The sequence below is a fragment of the Thalia democratica genome, chromosome 5, assembly GCF_965202585.1.
Source record: "Thalia democratica chromosome 5, ktThaDemo2.hap1.1, whole genome shotgun sequence".
Lineage (NCBI taxonomy): Eukaryota > Metazoa > Chordata > Thaliacea > Salpida > Salpidae > Thalia > Thalia democratica.
This window is the reverse complement of record NC_139169.1, coordinates 9431667-9458881: the sequence shown is the minus strand read 5'-3', so window position 1 is coordinate 9458881 and position 27215 is coordinate 9431667.

The following is a 27215-nucleotide window of genomic DNA, read 5'->3' as shown; positions in this document are numbered from 1 at the left end:
TTTTCACTAAAAAAATGGCAACAATATAATATTTATCTTAATAAATAATATGCCAGAGAAGAAAAGTCCAACTACTAAAAAAATCATAAGTTTTAAAAATGTTTTAAATAGATTATTTTGGTATCATAGTTAAAAATAAATAGTTAACTAATACTTAGTTTCCATGATAGTTATAAATAAAAGTTAAGTTCTTATACTTCATGTTAAAATTAGTGTGCAGTGCACTTGTGAATTTTTAATTTTATTTAAATAACAATAACACTATCCTTGTAAATACTTTCAAGCATATGTTTTAAAGTGTAAAAAACTTCACAGTTATTGTATTTGTTATTGTTTTAAATTAGTTAATTTTTTTAAGAAAATATCATAAATAATTGTTTCATTTTTAATTTATTATTGTTTTGTTTATTCTAATTTTGATAATTATTGACAAAAATTCGGAAATTAGGCTAGAAATAATTTAATTATTAGTTGTCACATCCTTAGGCTAGTTTGAACTTTAAAATGTTGATATTTTAAAAGTTCAGATAGGCAATTTTGTTTTGAATATTTAGGCAAGTTTGGTATTTTTTCATAAAATTTAAGCTAGATTATTTAGCTTTAAAATCTAGTTTTCTTAAAAAACTTGTGTTTTTTGAAAGGATTGTCACAAAATCTGGATTGCTTGGAAAAAGCCTGGAATTTCATAGTTTAGGCTACAAAACCTAGAAACACCTCGAATTAGAGTTAGAATTTGATTAAGATATAGTAATTGCATAATTTAATTAAAAGCCTAAACTAAAAGCTATAATTAAAACCAAAATATCTTGTAAATCTCAAAATTATGTTTAAGACAGTCAATCAGCACTTTTATTCAGTTACATAAAGGCCAAAATTTTTTTTTTTTTATAACAGTTTTGCATAGTTATCAGTTAACTAGTTCTATTTAACTTATACACATATACTTTAGTTACTTTATAAAAATTTTGCTAGTTATTTGTCAAGGACCAAAATCAGTTTTGATAAAATTTTATGCTGATTGTTTAATTATGTGATACATGTTTTATTTTAAGTTCTTTTAGGGTTGACAAATATCTTGAACTTGACAATTAAGGATGAAAAAATCAGTATCTTGAAACGTTTAAAAATATTGTCACCAAAAATCTGGAAATTAAACCAAGTTGACATATCCCTGCTATTGAAAGACATTTTGGGTTTTTTTAGATTAACAAAAGCCATTTTGGTTAAATATTTTTTATTATTTAGTTTTAAAACCACTATTAACAATTGACAAGCTAGAGAGTTAGTCAGAAGCAAAATAACTTTTAAAAATACTTGATCTTACAACTCATAAACTTTTTATTTAAAATTTAAAGATTTTGTTTTAGTTTGCTTAAAACTTTAATGTTTATAACAAAATTTATATTAATTTCTACTTTGTGTAATTTTAAGACAGTGAGAATAGTTTTATATGTATAAAAAGATTTAAAAAGAATAATTTCAATTTGACTTTAAAAATCAAAACTTTTCATTAAAATTTTACCTTATAATATGAAAAATAATTTTTGACTAAAAAGTTTTTGCAATTGTGATATCATTAAATAATTTTATATGCTTAAACTTGCAAGTTGGTCACTCACTAATGTTTATTAATCTAAGAAGAATAGTTTAAACTCTCTTTTAAATTTATATACATATACTTTAGTTATTTTATAAGACTAGTACTATACTTTGTCAAAAACCAAAACCAGTTTTGGATAAAATGTTATGCATATTTTTTAAACTGGTGAGATATGTTTTGTTTTAACTTCGTTTAGGGTTAACAAATATCTTGAACTTGACAATTTAGGCTGAAAAAATCTGTAACATGAAAATTTAAAAAATATTTTTACCAAAAATCTAGAATTTAAATTAAGTTCTTATTTGAAGCAATAAAACTTGATGGAACACAAAAATCTATCATATAGATAGTTGCCTTCTTAAATTATCCCTACTTTTAATAAAAATATTGCTATTTTTATAAATTAAAATACTCTTTTAGTTAAATGATCAGTTTTGTGAATTTACAAAACCACTAATAACAGTTTACTAAGTCAGACATAAATGTCAGATGCAAAAGAATTTTAACTTTTTAATTTTAAATTCTTTTGCATCTGACATTTATGTCTGACTTAGTAAACTGTTATTAGTGGTTTTGTAAATTCACAAAACTAATCATTTAACTAAAAAGAGTATTTAATTTATAAAAATAGTTACCTTCTTAAATTATACCTACTTTTAATAAAAATATTGCTATTTTAAAAATTAAAATACTCTTTTTAGTTAAATGATTAGTTTTGTGAATTTACAAAACCACTAATAACAGTTTACTAAGTCAGACATAAATGTCAGATGCAAAAGAATTTTAAGATATTTGTTGTTTTTACTAAGAACAAACTTATTATAAGTTTTTTTTATTATCTTTTTAAAGCTTGCTTAAAATTTTATGTTTTTAATAAAATTTCTTTTATTTTACTTTTTTTTTTTGTTTCAGGGCAGTAAAAACAGTTTCATATGTTTGAGTTGAAAAAAAGAAAACTTTACAAGTTGAATTTAAATATAAAAACTACTAAATACATTAACAAATGATATAAGACAAATAAAAAAATTAACTTTTGTTAACGTTTGTTAAATCTTTGGTATAAAGATGTTGAATACAGTAGGTTAAAAAGAATTTTTTTACAACCGGTTTTAAAATAAACTTTCTTAAGATAACTCAAAAGAGTCAATATTTTGTCTTTTTTTAGTAAAGTAAAGCTGTGTATACTGATAATAGCCTATTTACTATGGCAATTAAAATGTTTTGTAAAATCACTATAAATTGTTTTAGTCCACGAAAAAATTCTATATTTTACTTGAGAAATATCTCCTATTTGCTTTTTCATATTTTTTATGTTTAACTGTATTTTGACAGACATTATTAAAAAAGATAACTGTTATTTTAAAACCGGTTGAAAAATAACTTTTTTGAATATGATGTATGCAACAGTTACCTTTTGTTATCACCATAGATTTAATAAACGTGAAAAAAAAAATTTTTTTTGTTCTTTTTCATATTTTGAATGTTTTTTAGTAGTTCTTTAATACAGTATGGTCAGTAATTGTCATGCTTTGTTTCTTAGAGAGTAGCAAATTAATAGCATCATTGCCAGATTTCCATCAGAGAATCGCCACAAACTACTTAAGCAAGACAATTCAAAATAAAAATAAATTAAGTTTTATTCAGTATACAGAATTCTTTGTTTTTTGGCTTCTGTTAACTAGAGTTGATAACTATTTAGAAATTTAATAAGCTTGGAAAAATAGAACTTTTTTCTAAATCTTTTCCAGATATTCCAAATTTCTTCCAGGTTTTTAAAAGTAAACATTTTTGGGTCTATTTTAAGGTTTTTGTTAAATTCTATAAAAGAAACTGTGTTAAATAGTACTGTAATATTTTAAAGATGCTTTAAAGTTACTTAAAATGTGTTTTTTAATAAAAAAAAATTTGATGATGACAAAAAAATTTTATTTATATGATAGATTTTTTGTGTCAGATTGAAATTTTAGTACTGAAAATGTTAAAATTATTAAAAGTTCAAGGTTTTTCCAGGTTTTTTTTTTAATTTCTCAAATTCCAGGTTTTTCCAGGTTATTTTTGCCTAAATTGTCAAATTCCAGGTAAAGTGGCAACCCTGTATATGTTTTATAGTAGAATACCATTAAATAGTGTTTTATTTGAAATAACCTTTAAAAAATTAAACCTTAACTCTAACAATTTTATTTTCTAACTAAAGAAAACTAACTAAAAAACGAACTAAAGGTTTTACAGTTATTTCTGTGAATAGAAAATAATCAATTAAAAAAACTTTTTATCAGGTAAAAATTTGTTTTGTAACTGTAGCAGTCTTTTTGGTCGCTTATTTAATTCAGTTCAGAAATTAATTTTTAATCTAGCTATCAGCCTCTAATAATTTAACAGAGGAAAATATTGAAAAATTTAAAGCTAGGATTAAACTGTTAAAATAAACAACACATGAACTAAGATAAAAAAAAATAGTTGTACTAATTGTTTCAATTTCCTTAAAATATACATTTTTTAGAATAATAACTCAGCTTAGAAAGTAAAACTAGTTTAAAATCTTTCAAGTTAATAATTGAAGTCATTTCAAATAGAGACCTTAAATCTATACTCTTTTAAAGCCAAAATAATCTTTTTTGAAATAATAACTTAAATTGTTATCATTTTTTTTTTTTTTATGCAGATTCAACAAGTAATACCAAAAATCTGTCAAATAAATATCTTTCAAATAAATGTTAAAATCACTATTTTATTAGAATTTTTGTGCGATGTAAAACGACAAATATAAACTACAAATTTAACCAGGTCAATATAAAACTAGTTCTAACTTTAAAATCATAAACCACTTAATTTATACAGTAGACTTCCGTTTCAGTTCACATTTTGAACAAAACCAAAAAGTGCGAACTCAAGAAAACATGATAATTTTTTATACAAGTGGAAGATTTCAATATATTATAACGCAATAATGTTATGAATAAACATAAAAACAACTAAAACATAAAATATTTATTCAATTAATACATAGAACTGTATAGACTATAAAATATTGTTGTTTTATTAATAATAAGTTAGTAATAGACTTTATTTAAGTCAAATTTAAAAAAGTACTTTTTTTTTATTAAAAAGTGCGAACTCAAGAGGAAGTCTACCATCATTTATATTCATTAGGCATTAAGCAAACCTGTTGTAGAATAAATAACGTAATAGATTTTTTATTAAAAAAAGCATACTTAAATACAATACAAATCAGGTTAAATAAAAATATCCCAAAAAGTCACAAATTACAAATATCTAGATAAGATCTTTTGCTAAAGATGTTGATAACTGAACTGTAAGGTTTCTCAACAATCTAGAAGAAAAAGCTATAAACAACAATCTGACTCCCTACCAAATGATGGAAACTTTTGCCTTAGTTTTTGTTGAGTCAAAAAGCTTTTCTATCGTTTTTCGAAAAATATTCTTCAAGTTCAAGGTCAGTTTGTAAGTCTGAGAAGCTTTCCTATAAGTAAACGTTTACTTCAAAAAGATCTGCTTCGAAGGGGTCCATAATTCGCTTCGTGACATTTAATCAAAAAATTTTATTAAACCGTTAATCAATGTCACCTTTAAACTATTTTAGATGAGATGATAGCACTTCTACATCACCTTCACTTATTTTAAGTTTTCAGTTTTCCAAACTTGCAAACTGATTATTTTTGAAATTTTTCCATACAGTTCAAGTTGGTTTCTAAAACTGGTTATCTTACTTATGACTTTCACAAGGTTCAAGTTTTTACCTTGTAAATTTTTGTTCATATGGTAGAATTTACCATATAAGTCTGACATATAAGCATTTTTTTTTCTTTAATTATTTTTTTAACAAGATTGTCTGCCAATGCCTTATCATTTTAAGAAAATAATCAATAACTGAATTAAAAACAGCCAAAAACCTTTCTAGACAGTTTTCTTTTTATAACCATCTCACTTATTTAAGAAATATCAAACATAAATAAGTAATATTAGAATACATGATAATCAAAAGTTACTTTTTTTAAATTTAGTAGTGCAAGCTCATAAACAAAACTTACAAAATTTATCTTAAATTATTACAACTTTTTTATTCTATTGCAAAATTGACTTTAATATAGTTTTTTTTGTCTAACTAAGTGACTGTTCATGAAACAATTGGAAATATCATAGGGTGATTGTTTAAAATCGATAACATAGATTTTTACAAAGCAGTTATGATCACAAATGGCATATATGTCAGGTTATGAAATGGTGAGAGGATTTCTATTCGTCTATGACCTATGTAATTGTTAAATTAGAAAAGATATGAATAAAAATATGTGAATTACTTGAAAAGAGGAGTCCTAAACTTTTTGATTTTTCTCTAAATTTCACGTAAACGAAATGTACTTATTTTGTTTAAGTTTTACCTCAGGGTCAAATATTTGATAGCAGGCTAAAATAAGTAAAAAGGCAAGCTAAATAGTAAAAACTAATTATCTGCAAAAAATTTAAAAATCGCCCTCTTTTCGCCCCCTCACTAGTTTTCGCCCACCCTTTCGCCCCTTTACTATTAATCGCCCCCCGACATACCAAAATCGCCCCAAGGGGGGGGGGGGCGATATCGCCCACTTTGGGAAACCCTGAGTTAGATTATAGTTACTATTCATTTGTTATAGTTTATAATGTAAGTTTAAAGTACACTATAACTATACAACTACCTTAAGTAAGCCAAACACCACTGTAGGTAATACCTCGTTTTCCTTAGCAGTTTTATCTCTTAATGTACTAAAACATAACTTTTAAAAACTGCTTGAAATTTAGTGATGATCAGTTTTACGGATCAGATTTAAATTAGTATAAATTTTAAGTATTTTGCTCATTATAAAGTTATACTTAGAAATTGTTTTTCTTTGTTGATACTATTTTACTAGGCTAAATTTCAGTTAAAATAAATATGTTTTAAACAGTTTTTATCCTTACAGATATTACTTTAATCAAATTATCTTCACAAAATTGTGTATTTATACTAAAACTACTTTTTTAGGTCATTTTTCGGACAAAAATAATCTTATTAAATAAGATGTATTAACATTAATTAATATTACTTTTTTAAGTCACTTTTAGGTCAAAAATAATTCTAAATAAGTTAGGTACCAGAGTTTTTGATTATTTTTGAAAAGTCAGTGGATAGAGCAGTACGTTTACTTTAGTACTATTTCTAAGTTTATCATAAAAAGTATTAAAGTATTTTTAATTATTGTTAAAATTTTTTTGCTATGTTCTTGTTTTTAAACCTTAATACAGCGTTGTAGCTTTAATTTTTTATTTATAACTTGTCTTCGTAGTTTGAAAATCTTAGAAACCATTTGAACAATTTGATTTAAAAGTATTCTGCTTTACTTAACTATTAAAACTAAAAAGTTGTTGAAAAAAAGCAATTTATTTTCTACAAAAATCATTTTTTTTAAACGTCAACTAAGTTTCTTAATAAAAAAAATAAAAATTTCATATTTTGAATACTTTTTGATTTAAACTAAATTTGCTGTGTTTAAACAATTAAAAACATATTAAATATTAAACTTTTAGAACAATATAATATTAAAAAACATATTTTAGTTTTTTTCAATGACAACTTAACTCATTAAAAAAAAAATTTCTTTAGTTAACATTTATTTATTTTTTATATTGTATGAAGTGTACAATTTTCATTATTTACAACAAAAAATTTTCTGAACTAAAAATACTGAAAACATGTCTCGTTATAAACATTAAGTAATATCAGCGAAAAAGAATGGTATGGTTTTCGATGTGTATAATAATCCAATGAAACTTGTAAGAATCCTATTATATCTTACAGATTTTTAATGGTAACTTTTTTAAGTTATCTAGGCCAAAAGTGTTTCTTTGTTTAAATAAATTCAATTTTACAAAAGTATTCACAAACTTAAGTAAGTCTTTAAAAAATACCTGTTTTTATTCACAAAAAATCAGTAGTGAAATATTCATAAAATAATCACACTAGTAGTATTATTTTCTATTAAACAGACTAATGGTTCTTAAAGTCTCAAACAGATATCAAAATAAGAGTTAAACACAACAATATTTAAACTATAATTATCATACAAGATTTTTAGAAACAGATGTTTTCCTACCTCGGTTCAACAACAACTGTGGTCACAAATTGCTCGCCGACCAAGGTAGTAAATTAATAACCGGGCTACCATTATTTTTAAAACATCAAAGCCATTTTGAAAAGTACCAGGATGAACTTAAATATTATTAATTAAATAATGATTATTATGGTCATAAGTAATCATTGCAACTCGTCTTTTTACTTTTGGTTAAGGATTAAATAGTATTTGTCATTTAATACTCAAAAACTTTGGTTCACAATCTGATTTGTTTGGTTACAATAAAAGTGGTTAATTATAAGTTGTAGCATTTTTTATACGGTCATTTTTTTATTATTTTCTAAGGTAACTATATGAGTTAACTTCAGAATATTTACAAAATTTTTTTTTGTGATAGAGGTACTAAATAATAGATGGAAAGCAGCTTATCAAACTGAACACGTGACCTTGTGTTCTTTCTTTTAAACGCTTGGATTAATGAGAATTTTGACTCAAAATATTTCATTAAATTTAAACACTCGAGTTAAATTTTTGTTCATTCAAGCGTTTAAGAGATAGCTCGCGCCATATGTAAATACGAATCAGCTAGAAAGGAGATCATTCTAGCCACAGCTTGCTGCAGTAAACATGTAATTACAGAATAGGTATTTATATTTCATTATAATTTTTTTGGAGTTTTTTGTTTAAGATTATTTGCTTCTCATAAGCATTATTTTCAGTTTTAAGTTCAAGCAGTTATTTTTTATTTTCTAGTTTAAACATTCTCAAAGTAAAATTTATTTAATTAGTGCTCGAAGGTTTTAATAATATGCAAATAGTTTCTAAAACATAATGTTTTTTATATTGTACATGCTTCTTATATTTGTTAGGTTTTGCAACTTTTGTTTTCTACTATATGTTCATTTATTGTCATGCCTAGTTATGTTATCATGGTTTATAGTATAGGTTTAAAGTATACCTTAACCATACAACTGTGTTAACCTTAAGTAATCCACACAACATTTCGGTAACAATTGGTGTTCCAAGGTAAAGAATCACCAGCTCTAGGTAATAGTTACACCTAAACAAAATTTTGCCAAACAAGTTTCAGTTGTTTATTACCTTTTATTTTAAGGCAGCATTTAGCACACTTTTTCATATTTTTGTCATCTTAATTTAACATTAATACTGACATCTACTTTCTGCCCATTTTAAAAGCACTTGAGATTTAACAATAATTGGAAATAATCAAATCTAAGGGCAAAAAAGGGTCATACTAAGCAAAGTATTATAGGGGTATTAAATATTAAGTTACTAAAAATAGGTGACAAACTTTAAATCAACAAAGTCAAAATTAAACTGACAAAATTTAGCACAAAACACAAAATAAAACTTATTTATTTAACTTAAAATTGGAACTAAACTTAGAAAATCTTCTAAAAGTTCAAAATAAGTAAAAACAACTCAATTAAAAATTCTCAGATAACAATATATGTTTTATAAGTGCTCTCATCTTAACAGATTGATTAAAGTCCTAATTTGATTTAATTTTTTTCATTTCTTTGGTTTAATGTTAATTGAAAATGTCAAAATTCTTTGAATATTCAAATGTAAAACTATATTATTTCTCATTTTAAAAATCTTTTATTCTTGCCGAAAATTCATTGATGATTATTGATACTATTTTACTAGGCTAAATTTCAGTCAAAATAAATATGTTTTAAACAGTTTTTATCCTTACAGATATTACTTTAATCAAATTATCTTCACAAAATTGTGTATTTATACTAAAACTACTTTTTTAGGTCATTTTTCGGTTAAAAATGATCTTATTAAATAAGATGTATTATTATTAATTAATATTACTTTATTAGGTCACTTTTAGGTCAAAAATAATTCTATATAAGTTAGGTACCAGAGTTTTTGATTATTTTTGAAAAGTCAGTGGATAGAGCAGTACGTTTACTTTAGTACTATTTCTAAGTTTATCATAAAAAGTATTAAAGTATTTTTAATTTTTGTTAAAAAATTTTTGCTGTGCTTTTGTTTTTAAACCTTAATACAGCGTTGTAGCTTTAATTTTTTATTTATAACTTGTCTTCGCAGTTTAAAAATCATGAAAACCATTTGAACAATTTGTTTTAAAAGTATTCTGCTTTACTTAACTATTAAAAATAAAAAGTTGTTGAAAAAAAGCAATTTATTTTCTACAAAAATCATTTTTTATAAACGTCTACTAACTTTCTTAAAAAAAAAATAAAAATTTCATATTTTGAATACTTTTTGATTAAAACTAAATTTGCTGTGTTTAAATAATTAAAAACATATTAAATATTAAACTTTTAGAACAATATAATATTAAAAAACATATTTTAGTTTTTACCAATGACAACTTCACTCATTAAAAAAAAATTTCTTTAATTAACATTTATTTATTTCATATACTGTATAAAGTGTACATTTTTTATAATTACAACAAAAATTTTTTTTAAACTAAACATACTGAAAACATGTCCTATTATAAATATTAAGTAATATCAGCGAAAAAGAATGGTATGGTTTTCGATGTGTATAATAATCCAATAAAACTTGTAAGAATCCTATTATATCTTACAGGTTTTTAATGGTAACTTTTTAAAGTTTTCAAGGCCAAAAGTGTTTTTAAGTTTAAATAAATTCAATTTTACAAAAGTATTTAAAAGCTTAAGTAAGTCTTTAAAAAATACCTGTTTTTATTCACAAAAAATCAGAAGTGAAATATTCATAAAATAATAACACTAGTAGTATTATTTTCTATTGAACAGACTAATGGTTCTTAAAGTCTCAAACATATATCAAAATAAGAGTTAAACCTAACAATATTTAAACTATAATTATCATACAAGATTTTTAGAAACAGATGTTTTCCTACCTCGGTTCAACAACAACTGTGGTCACAAATTGCTCGCCGACCAAGGTAGTAAATTAATAATCGGGCTACCATTATTTTTAAAACATCAAAGCCATTTTGAAAAGTACCAGGATAAACTTAAATATTATTAATTAAATAATGATTATTATGGTCATAAGTAATCATTGCAACTCGTCTTTTTACTTTTGGTTAAGGATTAAATAGTATATGTCATTTAATACACAAAAACTTTGGTTCAAAATCTGATTTGTTTGGTTACAATAAAAGTAGTTAAGTATAAGTTGTAGCATTTTCTATACTGTCATTTTTTTCATTATTTTCTGAGGTAACTATTTCGAGTTATCTTCAGAATATTTACAAATTTTTTTTTTTGTGATAGAGGTACTAAATAATAGATGGAAAGCAGCTTATCAAACTGAACACGTGACCTTGTGTTCTTTCTTTTAAACGCTTGGATGAATGAGAATTTTGACTCAAAATATTTCATTAAATTTAAAAACTCGAGTTAAATTTTTGTTCATCCAAGTGTTTAAGAGATAGCTCGCGCCATATGTAAATACTCATCAGCTAGAAAGGAGATCATTCTAGCCACAGCTTGCTGCAGTAAATATGTAATTACAGAATAGGTATTTATATTTCATTATAATTTTTTTGGAGTTTTTTGTTTAAGATTATTTCCTTCTCATAAGCATTATTTATAGTTTTAAGTTCAAGCATTTATTTTTTATTTTCTAGTTTAAACATTCTCAAAGTAAAATTTTTTTAATCAGTGCTCGAAGGTTTTTATAATATGCAAATAGTTTCTAAAACATAATGTTTTTTTTATTGTACATGGTTCTTATATTTGTTAGGTTTTGCAACTTTTGTTTTCTACTATATGTTTATTTATTGTCATGCCTAGTTATGTTATCATGGTTTATAGTATAGGTTTAAAGTATACTTTAACCATACAACTGTGTTAACCTTAAGTAATCCACACAACATTTCGGTAACAATTGGTGTTCCCAGGTAAAAAATCACCAGCTCTAGGTAATAGTTACACCTAAATAAAATTTTGCCAAACAAGTTTCAGTTGTTTATTACTTTTTATTTTAAGGCAGCATTTAGCACACTTTTTCATATTTTTGTCATCAGAATTTCACAGTGCATTTTTATTAACAGTAGATTTAGAGTATTTTACAGTAATTTTGCACTTAATTTTTAAGAAGTAATACCGACATCTACTTTCTGCCCATTTTAAAAGCCCTTGAGATTTAACAATGACCGGAAATAATCAAATCTAACAGGCAAAAAAGGGTCATACTAAGCAAAGTATCATAGGGGTATTAAATAAAAAGTTACAAAAAGTAGGTGACAAACTTTAAATCAACAAAGTCAAAACTAAACTGAAAAAATTTAGCACAAAAGACAAAATATAACTGATAAATTTTAATTCCACCAATCAAATTTACATCTAAGAAATTTTTAGTCCACAAAGTTTAAAAAGAACTGATAAAATTTAAGTCTACAAAAGTATTGACAATGTATAAGTACAAATAAGTCAAAAAACTAACAAAACCAATTAAAGTCGAAGTAAGTAATATTAAATCTATAAATTTATTAGTAACTAAGAAAGCAAAAACCAGTAAGAAGAAAAAAAAATATTAACTTATATCACAGAGGAAGGCATGACATTTAAATTATTGTTTTTGTGTTTTTTTTATTTATTTGTTTTTCAAATGCAGCAATCTTTAAGTAGGTTGAATTCAAACACATGTTTTGAAGTTAAAGTGAATTGTTAAAGTTGTGGTAAACACATTAAAAATGTTTATTAAAAATAAAAACCTTTTAGAACTAAAATACTATCAGTAAAACATTGTATAGTATTTTTATTTACTAATATAACTTAAATGTTTAAAAAAAATAAATAATACTTTTGAGACCAAGTTACATTTTAGTATGTGCAACGTTTTTTCTTGTTTATGAAGGAAGAATAGTATTTAGTTTCCAAATAACGGAAGAGGAGGAATAGAGTGAAGATTCTCATTCAATAAGGAATATGATGATGTATAACATACCAAAATCATTTGATAATTTTTTTAATTTAATTGAAAGTTTTGAGTTGAAGTTCTTGTTCATCCAAGCGTTTAAGAGAAAGCTCGCAAGGTTGCGTGTTTAACTGATGCAAGTTTGCATGTACAAACTAAAGCTATAAATAAATAGTCATTAGTCGTAGAAGAGATCATTCTAGCAACGGCTTTCTGTAGTAAACATGTAATTACAGAATTTATTTTCATACTGTTCATTTGCTTAATTTTATGGTTTTTGTTTAAGATTGTTTTGTTTACGTAATACTTTTTATAAGTTCAAGTTTAAGCAGTTAATTATTTTTCCAATATAAACACTCTCGAAGTATAATTTTTTAGATTCAAATTGTATTTAAAGGTTTTAATAACTTGCAAACAGTTTCTGAAAATTAAAATTTTTATATTGTAAATGATTGTTTATACTTTTGAGCTTCTGCATTTTTTCTTTAATAGAATATAGTCCTTCATTTTCAAACCTAGCTTAATAAGGAGTAGCCTTAAGTATTATTTAATATCAGTATTAGCTACGTTAAGGTTATTTATTATGCTTTATTGTGCAGATTGTACACTATAACCATACAACTGTCTTAAGTAAGCCACACAATATTGTCGGTTACAGATGTGCTTCTTAACAATGAGTTAATTATATAATTAAATGATAAGCTGGGATTTCTGCTTCAAGTAAACTTATAATAGATTAAATTTTTTTTCTAAGGAAACCTTAAGATTTTTTTTATGTCTTTAAATAATGTTTGTCTTTTTAAAGTTATATTTTTAGGCTTAGAATTAAAAATAAGTTATATATATTTAAAACAGAATGATTATTTTTTATTAAGTGCAGAGTATGTAAATGATATAGTACTTCGATAATATTTTGACTTATAAAATTTAAGTTGAGTTTCTAATTAAATTCACTTATTTTAAAAATTATACAAACTATATTATATATATATTGTTTATATATAAACTTATTTAAGTGATTAAATCATACAACAAAATAAAATTTGAAAAACTTAATAACTACCGTAAAATACTAATGATACTCAACGAAAAAACCCTTCAGCTCACTACAAAGTATCAATCAAGTTAAAATTTTTTCTTTTTTAATCTATTAATTAAAATATTCCGTATAGTCAAGGTTTAGACTGTATTTTCTTATTTTATTCTGATGGTAATTTTAGACTTCATTATAACTAAAGTATTTTAAAGTAAATGCTTAACTAAATTAACTTTTTTTTACCTTTTCATTATTATTTTTTGATTGCTTTATTTCTCAAGATTGAAAAGTAAGATAAAAAAAAAATTTAAATCACTATTAAGAAATTGTAAAAGCACGTGGTCGATAACTAATGTGTTTTTTCGTACACCAGGTCCTTAGACCGAACCTATTGAGCGTTTTTAAATTGTTAAATAGACAATGTATAACTAGGATATGTGGAATGTGTTTATTTATCATCATTCTACATTAGAAATAGATTTAAGTTTTTTGATTGTTTAATATGTTATTGATGTAGTTGTTTTGTTTTATAATTTATTTAAAATTGATATCTTAGACATTTCTAATTTATTATTCTATCTCTTTACAAATAGAGTTCTATTTAGTTTCAACATTTTGTGTTTTTTGTGACTTATATTTATCTAAAAGATTCCAAAAAAAAAATTAAATGTACATACTTATATCTTATCAAGTATTACACTTTGTTAATACTCGTACTTGAATAAATTTTGATAATATTATTGTTTTATGATGGGTCATTAAAATTACTATTTTAAGTAGAGGTGAGGCATTTCCCAAAAAAAACGTAATTGAAAAATAAAATTATTTTCTTATGCATATGTATTCTCGGATCTAAATCTTGTTTTAGGTTAAAAAAATTTTTTTTTTAATTTTTTATGTTCAGGTTTTATTGTTAACAGTTCATAAAACTTTCAACCATGCTTTATAAAGCATGGTATTTTAGTTTTGTAACCCTAATTAGCTTAAATATAGTTAGTTATTTTCTAACTTCGTTCATGTATTGCTAAAAAAGAAAAACTGTTTTTACAGGTTAAACAAAATAAAGTCCTTGTAAATATAACTAATTTTTAAAGAAGTTTCTGTGAAACACACTGAAGCCATATATAAATTCTAATCAGTTTTAACAGAAAATCATTCTAGCAACAGTCTGCTGCAGTAAAAATTTTATTTTAGAATAGACATCTATATTGTTTTCTCGTCTTATATAAAGTTTTTTTTTAGTTATGATACTTTATATAAGTATCTTTTTAACAAAATTCTAAGAAGTTAATTGTTATTTTGTTTTATACAATCTTAAAGTTTATTTCTGCTAGGTTAAACATGTGCAAAAGTTTTCATTAAATTTATTGAAGTTTTTAGATTATGATGTTTGTTTTTTTTGTTTGATATGTTTTTTAATATAAAATATACCCGTTAAAATCATGACTAACTTTATTTAGAGTAAGTATTATTTAAAATCAGTATTAGTTAGATTATAGTTGTTATTCATTTTTTATAGTGTATAATGTAAGTTTAAAGTACAATATAACTATACACCTACCTTAAGTAAGCCAAGCACCACTGTAGGTTATACCTTGTTCTCCTTTAGCAATTTTATCTCTTAATCTACTAAAATCACACAAAAAAATAATCTTATATAAAAGGTGTTTTATTATTAAGCTAATAGTTTTATCTGTAAACTAGTTTTTTTTTTCAGTTTTATTGGTGTTCAAAATAAATTATTTACAATTACAAAAAAAAATATTTTTTTACTAAAATCACAAGTTTTAATTTTTATTTTATTACAGTACAATAAGTAAAGTAACTAAATGTAAAAATACGCTATGGATGCTATTAACAATAATACAAATGACCACCTTTCTGACCAAGAAAAGTTCAACAAAATGTCAGATCTAATTCAAAATAAGGGGTACAATAGCGCTTCTATTGTAAGTTCACATTGCAATTAATTCTTAGTTTAAAAATATTGTGTGTAATTTAAATTTTACAATAACTAATCTAAAATAAGTTGTTTGTTATTTTTGCAAATATTAACAAACGTAGCTGTTTATATTTTGCAATTTTTAAAATCAATATAAATTTACTAGTTTTGTTGTAATAGATTTCTATAGTTAATTTATTGATTAATTTGACGGTTATTTTATAGGACTGCGAGTTTAAAAAATCATCAACACAAAAGGCTAAAGAAGTGTTGGTCAAAGAAAAGTCATCCAATACTATTAAAAATAATGCATCTATTATATGTAATAACCTTGAAATAAGAAAGATCAAACAAGTTGGAATTACTTTAAGCAAAAGTAAGAAACAGATCTCATCACAAAAGGTTAGATATTAGTAGAAAAAAATGTACACAAATTTATTTTATTTTACGACTTTTTAATACTTTTTTGTTACTTTATAAATACAAGACTTTTCTTCGTACATAAATTTATTTGATAATATTTTAGATGTCACTTCCAATTTAGTTTTTAAAATTTAATTTGTACTGTAGTTAAAAAATTTGTAAACAAATAACTTTTTAGTATACTGTTACTAAACTGATTAATTTTTTTTAGTATATTGGTCAAGATTCTCAATGCTTTCTGTTTTATTTTGAAGAATCACCAAACAAACGCTTACCTCGTCAAACTAGTTATACGGATTTCGTTAGAATGTGGAACGATTCTTCACTGGAAAGACACAAAACCGACATACGTTTTGAGTTCTTTCACGGGTTAGTTCTAATAAAGTTTTCATTAAATTTCATACAATGTTTTTTTAAAATAATGTCAATACTTTATTTAACAAGTTTGTGTAACAAATAAGTCTTTTTATGAACATTTTTAACTTATACAAGTTAAACTTAAATTTTTTATTTTTTGTTTTCGAAAAATTTAACTATTGTTTCATTGTTACAATCGTATAAAATTTAAAATAAAGCTTAAAAATAAAAAATAACGTCTAAATTTCTATAGTTCATATATACCTACATTTTCGTGAAACTTTATTATTTGATAATGCATTGTTTTAACTGATACTAAGTTTTCATATAAACTATGCCATGTCAAAAAAAACTATAATTCTTTTATTTAAATTTTGATTAAACTTTACTGAGAGGTTTATATAAATCAACTGTACTGAAAGTGAATTTCGATAAAAATAAAATTAATTTACGAAATGTAAAATCCAGTTTGTTGTAAAATCTGACTTTTATAGTTAACTATTTAATTCTTCATCAAATATATATTTAAAAACAAATTTAAATGACTCACAAATAAACTTTTTTAGAATATACGACATTTTACACTTGGTGAAACTTTTGAAAAGTCTTCAGTGGTTGACTACAATGAATTTTGATGACATAAACCAACTCATCAAAGATGTATTTCCGACAATTTTAGACTTAAAGTTTGCAGTAGACCGTGAATTATTAAAAGGGAGAACGGATTTGGAAAATATATATGTTATTTTTTTACATGATAGTTTTTTAATAAATACTTTTATAAGAATGAAATGAAATGAGTTTTTCGTTTCGTCTTAAATAAGCGCTTATACTTTAGCCCGCTAGTTTAGATCTAAACAATGGTATTTGGCTCGTATGCCTGCCTGTTAAGTCTAGGACGACCGGTAGTTAGATGTCTCGGAGCTACTGTTAATATTTGAAAGTCGTGAAGTAAACTGTTTGATTTTAAATAAAGATAACTTGCGTCTAAAGTAGTGAGTTTCATTAAGAAAAAAGATTGAGCTTTAAAAAGTTTTAGTTGTGTTTTAATTAAAATAATAAACATTTCAGGGTCGCACATTGGAACAAATCGCAGGAGTTTTAAAGAAGGAAGGCATGCCGACTATTAAGCATAGCAAATTTCACAACGCTAAATTTGACAGTTTGCAGACCTCAGAACTGCTGAAATTTATCGAGCAAAACTATGATTTAGATATGGAATCAGCAGAAATAACTAACAAGATTTTTGGTTGGCACCCGTTGTGCGACAATGTTATTGATCGGGTAGATTTAAGTGAGTATTTTAAAATGTAATAAAACTTTTTTTTCCTTTTAATTTAATTTAATTGATTACCCTGAATACCATTAAACAAATTGTGTCATAGTAGTAAACTATCTTTAACTAGATAGATATAGGGATCTGAATTTTTTTTTTTTTTGCAATCGGAAATTATCTTTGAAATTGTACTTAATATTAATATTAATTGTATTAGTTGATAAACTTATACGTTACGACTCGATTTATTTAATTAAATATCGAGTTTAAGTATTTTTAGTTTTAATTTATTTTACCTTGAAAATAAAACTATGAACAATGTTTGCTTTTGAATAGCCTAAATATAAAAAATAAAAAAAACTTAATAATTGTAATTTGCAAAAACAAAATTATTGTATATAACTTTTTTTTATTCATTGAGAAACATGCTAGATTATTGTTTATCATATGAAATTTTTAGAACTTCCGTTCATCATGTTTATTTTGTTAATATTATTCATAACTGTTTATAAATTAAAAAAATTACTATTTAATTTGTTTTTCAACACTTTATAAATCAAAAACTTAATTTAAATAATTTGTTTGAAAAAATTCATTAAATTGACTTATGGTTAACTATAAAAATGGACTAATAAAAAAAAATCTGTGTTCTTTATTGAACTCATTAACATATATAATTGATATTTAAGGTAAAAACGAATTGTTTTTCTACTACAACGTATATGGAGATAGGCCGATAAAGTGTGATGTAGGAGGATGTAGTTGTTTGTACAAAACAGACCAAAAACTTATTTCAATCAAACCAATGACCAAGCTTGAAGAACAACAAGCGACTGAAAAGTTTAGAATCGAAATTAGAAAAGGTAAGATGTTGTTCTGTTTAATCAATTGTATAATTTTAGCATTCAGTAAAAAACATAGAGTACTAGAGTAAACATCTTACATTATAATCAAGTAATAGTTAATTTTTCAAATGATGAAGATAAATTAACCTAATTATCTTACTAAAAAATACACTTGAACTAAACTTTGTTAGAAAATTAAAGCAAATCATTCTTTATACTTTTTCATTTATTATTGTTTAAAAGGAATATTTACAAGTTTTGCTGGATTCATTAAAAACATTATAGATGCTTTTCTTCAAAAACAATGTTTAAATGAGCAATTAAATAAGATGTGCGAAGTAGTTTTAATACAGCTAACAAAATATTAGAACTAAACATTTTATGAGTAATAAAAACATTAACTATTTAAAAAAAAAATATAACAGATGACGAAGAAAATCGTAAAATTTATGTTGATAATCTTGCAAAAGCTGTAGACGAGGAACGATTATCAAAATGTTTTCAAAAGTACGGTGTTTTCAGCCGCAGCAACGTAGTATTTGACAAAGTTAACAAGAAAAATTGTGGATTTGTAGTTTATGAACACTTAAACTCGTATGAAAACTGTCTTGAAGTGAGAAATCATGATCTAGATGGTCATAAAATTAATGTAAATAAGGCAAACATGCCGAGTATTTGTAAGATTAAGGCGCAGCTACCCTCAAGGGTAAAAATCAGTAAGGATAAAATAACAACGTACTTTAGAAAATTAGGAAAAACTGTTGATATAGATTTTTTCATACCTAAATCCAAAGTTCTTATAAGGTACAAGGACAGAGAGTCAGTGATAAAAGCGATGAATGAAAAGCACCACACATTAGGAGATGTAACTTTTACTGTAGAAGAAATAAGTAAAAAAAAGAAAACGAATAAAAATGGTAAAGACAACGGAAATGGAAAATATCAACAACAAAAACGGTCAGCTCTAAAAAGAAAGAAACTAGATAATCTTATGCATCATCAAAGTAAAAAAGTGAAACAGTGTTATAACAGTAACCAAAACAACTTCTCAACTAACAGCTTCTCGACTCAACAAACTTACGACAACGGGACATTATTGCAAAATCAACAAACATTTAATCCGATTTTTCCACCAAGGAACAATGCTATAAGACCAATGCATTACCAAAACCCTACGAATCTACAATGGGATAATATGGTTAACTTTGGACCAATGCTTAACTATAACCAGAGAACTCATAAAAACTGTAATGGAAGCCGTTGTTTAAATTCAAACGTGTATTAGACATTTTTTAGTAAAAATACTCTGAACTTTAGTAAAACGTAAAGAAATGCGTTTTTTTATTTGTTGATGGAAGTTTTAGCTTTCTTTAATTGTTAAATAGTTAATTAACTTGTTTTGAAATAAATTATAAAACAAGTACGAAAGTGTCTATAAAAAAAAATGTTTAAACTTGCTTTTGGTTTACAGAATAGTATATTTTTTAAGTAAATTTTCTATAGTTTAAGACAAATAAGGCCTTTTTAGTATTAAGTTTTTAATAAAACTGCTATAAAATAGGTTTCTTACCAACTTTAAAATATTTTAAAAATATTTTTTTTTATCTATAAAGTTCTTTCAACTAGATCATATTAATAAAAATGTATATAAAAGCATCATCGAAATAATAACACCAGCTTTAAAATAATATTGATAATTATCTGCTCAATTTTTATAACAGAATAAGGTTAACAAGTTTCCGATTAAATTATAATAAAAATACTTTTAACGCAACTTAAATTAAGCTAATTAGGGTTAAAAGGCATGGTTGGTTGTAAATTTGATGAACTGTTAACAATAAAACCTGAACCTAAAAAAAAATTAAAACAAAAAAAATTTTTAAACCTAAAACAAGATTTAGATCCGAGAATAAATATGCATAAAAAAAGAGTTTAATTTTTCAATTACGTTTTTTTGGAAAATGCCTCACTTCTACTTAAAATAGTAGTTTTTTAATGACCCATCCAAAATAAATAATATTATCAAAATTTATTCAATTACGAATATTAACAAAGCAAATACTTGATAAGGTATAAGTATGTTCATTTAATTTTTTTTTGGATCTTTTAGATAAATATAAGTCACAAAAAAACACAAAATGTTTAAAATAAGTAAAACTCTATTTCTAAAGAGACAGAATATTAAATTAGGAATGTCTAAGATATTAATTTTAAATAAGTTATAAAACAAAACAACTACATAAATAAAATATTAAAAAATAAAAAAAATTAAATCTTATTCTAATAAAGAATGATAATAAATAACCATATCATGTCCTAACTTTTCAGAATTTACTTTTACGAATAAATGTAAAAAAAAATAATATAATAAAAAACAGCTGCATTAATTAAAGAAATCTAATACTATTATGAAAATAAAAATACTAAAATTACCCCAAATGATGACCCTTTATAAGCTCAAAAGATAAGTTTTATTTTTTTAGACAAAATAAGTCTAAATCTTAAATAAATAAATAAATTAGGTAATCGGTTTCTAAATCTAAAGGAAAAAATAAATTAAATTTACTTACAGTAAACATATTAAAATATTTTTAGTAGGAAGTAAAAAAACGATTCAAAGTTCTATTTTTTCAAGCTTATTAAATTTCTAAATAGTTATCAATTACAGTTAACAGAAGCCAAAAAACAAAGAATATACTGAATAAAACTTTATTATTTTCAATTTAGAATGTCTTGCTTAAGTAGTTTGTGGCGATTCTCTGATGGAAATCTGGCAATAATGGTTTTAATTTGCTACTCTCTAAGAAACAAAGCATGACAAATAACGACCATAATGTATTAGAGAACTACTAAAAAACATTCAAAATATGAAAAAAGACAAAAAAATTTTTTTTTGTTCACGTTTATTCAATCTATGGTGATAATAAAAGGTAACTGTTGCATACATCATATTCAAAAAAGTTATTTTTCAACCAGTTTTAAAATAACAGTTATCTTTTTTAATAATGTCTGTCAAATTACAGTTAAACATAATAAATATAAAAAAGCAAATAGAAGATATTTCTCAAGTGATATTTAGAATTTATTTGTTGGCTAAGGCAATTTATAGTGAATTTACAAAACATTTTAATTGCCATAGAAATAGGCTATTATCAGTATACAGAGCTTTACTATATAAAAAACGACAAATGTTGACTCTCTTGAGTTATCTTGAGAAAGTTTATTTTAAAACCGGTTGTAAAAAATTCTAACAAGAGTGCTGGCAGCTGATCGCATTCTTATATACTTGCGTGGTCGTCCCCATAAAAGAGCAACCACCGGGACTCGAACTCGGGACGCAGGGCCGGCAGTCGCATAAGCAAAATTAAAAAAGTAACAAGAAAATTAAAAAAAGCTCAAGCAGAATAGTAATAAAATGATTAGTACTATTGTGATCTAGGAAGTACTACTATAAACTAAAAACCAAAATGAAAGCGTTTTTCAAAATATTAAATATCAAAAAACTAAATTTATTTATGTTGAACAAGTAGTTTCCAAGTTATTAAGCGGGCTGAAATTTGACTTTATCTGGACCGTAAGTTACCCATCTAAAATCTTAACTGAAACCTGACATTATAATAATCTCTCATATAACGAATTTCGGAAATTTAAAACTCATTTACTTATTTAAGCCGCACAAAATACTTTAACTATTTTATAAATAAACATATTTAAAAATTTCTATACCAGAGATTGAAAAAACTACAAAAGAATAAATAGTTTATCTGACATATTATGGAATAAATATTAAAACATCATTGCTGATCTAGTTTGAGGAAGATTGATCGACTGGTCGATTGTCTCACATGAAAACTGGTTTCATTAATAGCTTCTGTTAATACATTAAAATTATTAATTTTAATGCTAAGAAATATTATAAACAAGTTAGTTGTAAAGTTTAAATTTAATTTTAATCATTTTTAACTATATGCAGGATTGCCACTCGTTTTTTCCAAATCTTTTCCAGATTTTCCAAATTTCTTCCAGGTTTTTTAAAGTAAACATTTTTGGGTCTATTTTTAGGTTTATGTTAATTTCTTTAAAAGAAACTGTGTTAAATAGTACAAAAATATTTAAAAGATGCTTTAAAATTACTTTAAATGTGTTTTTTAATAAAAAAAATTTTGATGATGACAAAAAAATCTTATTTATATGATAGATTTTTTGTGTCAGATTGAAATTTTACTACTGGAAATATTAAAACTATTAAAAATTCCTGGTTTTTTTCAGGTTTTTTTTTTTAATTTCTCAAATTCCAGGTTATTTTTGCCTAAATTGTCAAATTCCAGGTTTTTCAAGGTTTTTCCAGGTTTCAGGTAAAGTGACAACCCTGTATATGTTTTATAGTAGAATATCATTAAATAGAGTTTTATTTGAAATAACCTTTAAAAAATTAAACCTTAACTATAACAATTTTATTTTCTAACTAAAGAAAACTAACTAAAAAACTAACTAAAGGTTTTACAGTTATTTCTGTGGATATAAAATAATCAATCAAAAAAACTTTTTATTAGGTAAAAATTTGTTTTGTAACTGTAGCAGTCTTTTTGATGGCTTTTTTAATTCAGTTCAGAAATGAATTTTTAGTCTAGCTATCAGCCTCTAATAATTTAACAGAGGTAAATAGTGAAAAATTTAAAGCTAGGATTAAACTGTTAAAATAAACAACACATTTTAACTTTCAAAATATTATGAACTAAGATAAAACAAAAAATAGTTGTACTAATTGTTTCGATTTCCTTAAAATATACATTTTTTTAGAATAATAACTCAGCTTAGAAACTAAAACTAATTTAAAATCTTTTGAGTTAAAAACTGAAGTCATTTCAAATAGAGACCTTAAATCTATACTCTTTTAAAGCCAAAATAATCTTTTTTGATTTAAAAACTTTAATGGTTATCAACTTTTTTTATTTATGCAGATTCAACAAGTAATAACAAAAATTTGTCAAATAAATATCTTTCAAATAAATGTTTAAATCACTATTTTATTAAATTTCTTGTGTGATGTAAAACGACAAATATAAACTACAATTTTAACCAGGTCAAAACAAAACTAGTACTAACTTTAAAATCATAAACCACTTAATTTATACAGTAGACTTCCGCTTGAGTTCACACTTTGAACAAAACCAAAAATTGCGAACTCAAGAAAACATGATAATTTTTTATACAAGTAGAAGATTTCAATATAATATAATGCAATAATGTTATAAATAAACATAAAAACAACTAATACATAAAATATTTATTCATTTAAAACAATAGATCTGTATAAGCTATAAAGTATTGTTGTTTTATTAATTATAAGTTAGTAATAGACTTTATTTCAGTCAAATTTAAGAAAGTACTTTTTTTTTGGTAAAAAGTGCGTACTCAAGAGAAAGTCTACCATCATTTATATTCATTAGGCATTAAGCAAACCTGTAGTAGAATAAATAACGTAATAGATTTTTTATTAAAAAAAGCATACTTAAATACAATACAAATCAGATTAAATAAAAAATATCCCAAAAAATCACGAATTACAAATATCTAGATAAAATCTTTTGCTAAAGATGTTGATAACTGAACTGTAAGGTTTATCAACAATCTAGAAGGAAAAGCTATCTAACTTCATCCAAAATGGTGAAAAATTTTTCCTTAGTTTTTGTTGAGTCAAAAAGCTTTTCTATCGTTTTTCGAAAAATTTATTTTAAGTTCAAGGTCAGCTTGTAAGTCTGAGAAGCTTTCCTATAAGTAACAATTACTTCAAAACGATCTGCATCGAAGGGATCCATAATCCACTTCGTGATATTTAATCAAAAAATGTAATTAAACCGTTAATCAATGTCACCTTTAAACTGTTTCAGATGAGATGATAGCACTTCTACATCACCTTCATGTATTTAAAGTATTTAGTTTTCCAAACTTGCAAACTGATTATTTTTGAAATTTTTTATATACAGTTCAAGTTGGTTTCTAAAACTGGATATCTTACTTATGACTTTCACAAGGTTCAAGTTTTTACCTTGTAAATTTTTGTTCAGACGGTAGAACTAACTATATAAGTCTTACATATAAGCATTTTTGTTTCTTTAATTTTTTTTAACAAGATTGTCTGCCAATGCCTTATCCTTTTAAAAAAATAATCAACAACTGAATTAAAAACAGCCAAAAACCTTTCTAGACAGTTTCCTTTTTATAACCATCTCACTTATTTAAGTCAAACCAGATATATACGAGTCAACAAAACAGGCCTAACATGAACATTGGACCACCTTTTGAACAAATAAAAATGTATCAACAAAACTTGCTCAATAGAAGTTTTTTAAATCCTATAAACCATATAAATAGGAATTTACACAGCCACAATAATAGTGGATCATAAAACCGAAGAAATACAAACGGAGAGCATACAAATTCAAACGTGTATTAGACGCTTTTTAAAAAAAAACTTTCAAAATTAGTAAAACGTAACAAAATCCATTTTTTTTATTTGTTGATAGAAGTTTTAGCTTTCTTTAATCGTTAAATATTTAATTAACTTGTTTTGAAATAAATTATAAAATAAGTACGAAAGTGTCTATTTAGAAAAGTTTTAAAATTTGCTATTGGTTTACAGAATGTTATATTTTTTATGAAAATTTTGCATAGTTTAGTACAAATAAGGCCTTTTTAGTATCAAGTCTTTATTGGAACTACTATAAAATAGGTTTATTACCAACTTTCAAATGTTTATTATATATACATTCTTCTTTTTATCTAAAAAGTTCTTTCAACTAGAATATATTAATTAAAACCTATATAAAAACATCATCATAATAATAATACCAGCTCAAAAATTATATTGATAAATATCTGCTTAATTTTTATAACAGAATAAGGTTAGCAAGTTTCCGATTAAATTATAAAAAAAACTTTTATCGCAACTTAAATTAGCATATATCATTATTAAAATCAGTTAGATAAGTAAAAAAATAAAAATAAAAGAGTTTTTCGTAAAGTTTAAACCCATTATTAACCAAAATTCAAAACAATTAAAAACATAAGTTTTTTTTTTGCTATTTAGCCAAATTAGTTTGCGGTATAATATATATGTTGTACTTTATATTATAGACGTTTCGAATCTTTTTGAATGATGAGGTTTGTTTTTCTAGTTTTAAAGTTATCGTTTAGTTTAAAAATTTTACTAAAATAATGAATAAAATTAGGCTTTAATAGTAACTTTGTTACAAATCTATTTGTTAACATTTAAATATATTTTCTGATACACTTTTTGAAAAAAAAGTTTTTTAATAAATTAGTATGAAATGAAGATAAAATTAATTAAAACAACGTTTATAAAACTAACTCTGAAAATGACTTCAGTGTTTTTGCTGATTTTAAATATATTAGTTGTTTTCTATCGATTGTGTTTTAAATATGAATAAAAAATAGATATTAAAATTATAAAAATAGTTTTAAAAATGTAAAATAATGACCCGTTGTACTTTTGAAAATTAAAGTTTTAAAAAAATTTTCTAGATTTTTAAAAGTCGTCAGTATCTTTTCTTATCAATTTTCAAGCATATCGATTTGAATCCAAACTTCTTGTTAGACTGAGACCCAAATATTGTTAATTTTGATACATGCCAGTCAGTGCTAAGGAGAATAGCTGTATTCTGTATTTTACAAACATTTATTCCGTTATACCACAAAGCTATCATTTTAAAGTGACGTCAGATTAATTTCCTTTAAATAACTTTTTCTTAGGCAGCTGTAACATTTGTTTGATTTTGATAAAATTTGAAAAAATATAATTTAAAGCCAAGACGTTTCTGTATTTAACCCAGTATAACGTACAAAAGTAATAAATCTATTTTATAAAAAGTCTAGAAAACAATAAACAGTTTTTAATGTCAAAAGTAAACTTAAACATTTTATATTGAAAAAAAAAACAGCTGACTTACTGTAAGTAAAGTAAAACACAAAATAATTTTTCGTAGTTGTATATTTATTTACATTTTGATAACAAGACTTCCTAATTCGAAGTATTTTAAAAGTTTTAGAGGTTTAATTGTTTAAAATTAGTTTATTATGTTTAGTTTGTTACAAGCATTGTAACGATTTTTTATATTAAATAGGCTTTTCAAAAAACCTAGTTTTCTTTTCCTCAAAATTAAAGAAATTTTTTAAACTATAATAGATTTGCTAAATACCTTCTAAAAAGGGACTAATTCGGTAACAATGATTCAAGAAACAATAAAACACGAAAAAAGGTTAAAACCGTTACTTAGAAAAAATGTTTGTTAGTAGTCAAGCATGACAACTTATTTTTGTTCCAAAATTTAGCAAAAACGTTACCTCAATTTTTTTCTAATTTGATGTGTTTGCAATTTGCTTAAATTAAAAAAACTTAGATAATCTTTTGTATTTTTTTAAATGTATAATAAAATCTACGAAAATATTTCCATCGTAGTTTTAACTTGAAACTCAGTAAAGAGGATTCAAAGACGCTTTTAAGCATGATGTTTTATTTTTATACTTAATTTCTTTAAATTTACAGTATAAATTATTATAGGCAACTAAAATATTACAATGTCATTTGTAAGTTGTCTTAAGGATCCTCTGTATTGGTTTCTATGTATTTCTACTGCATTATACACATTGATTCTTCATGTATATTCTGATTATGTATGATTAAAACCGAGCTAT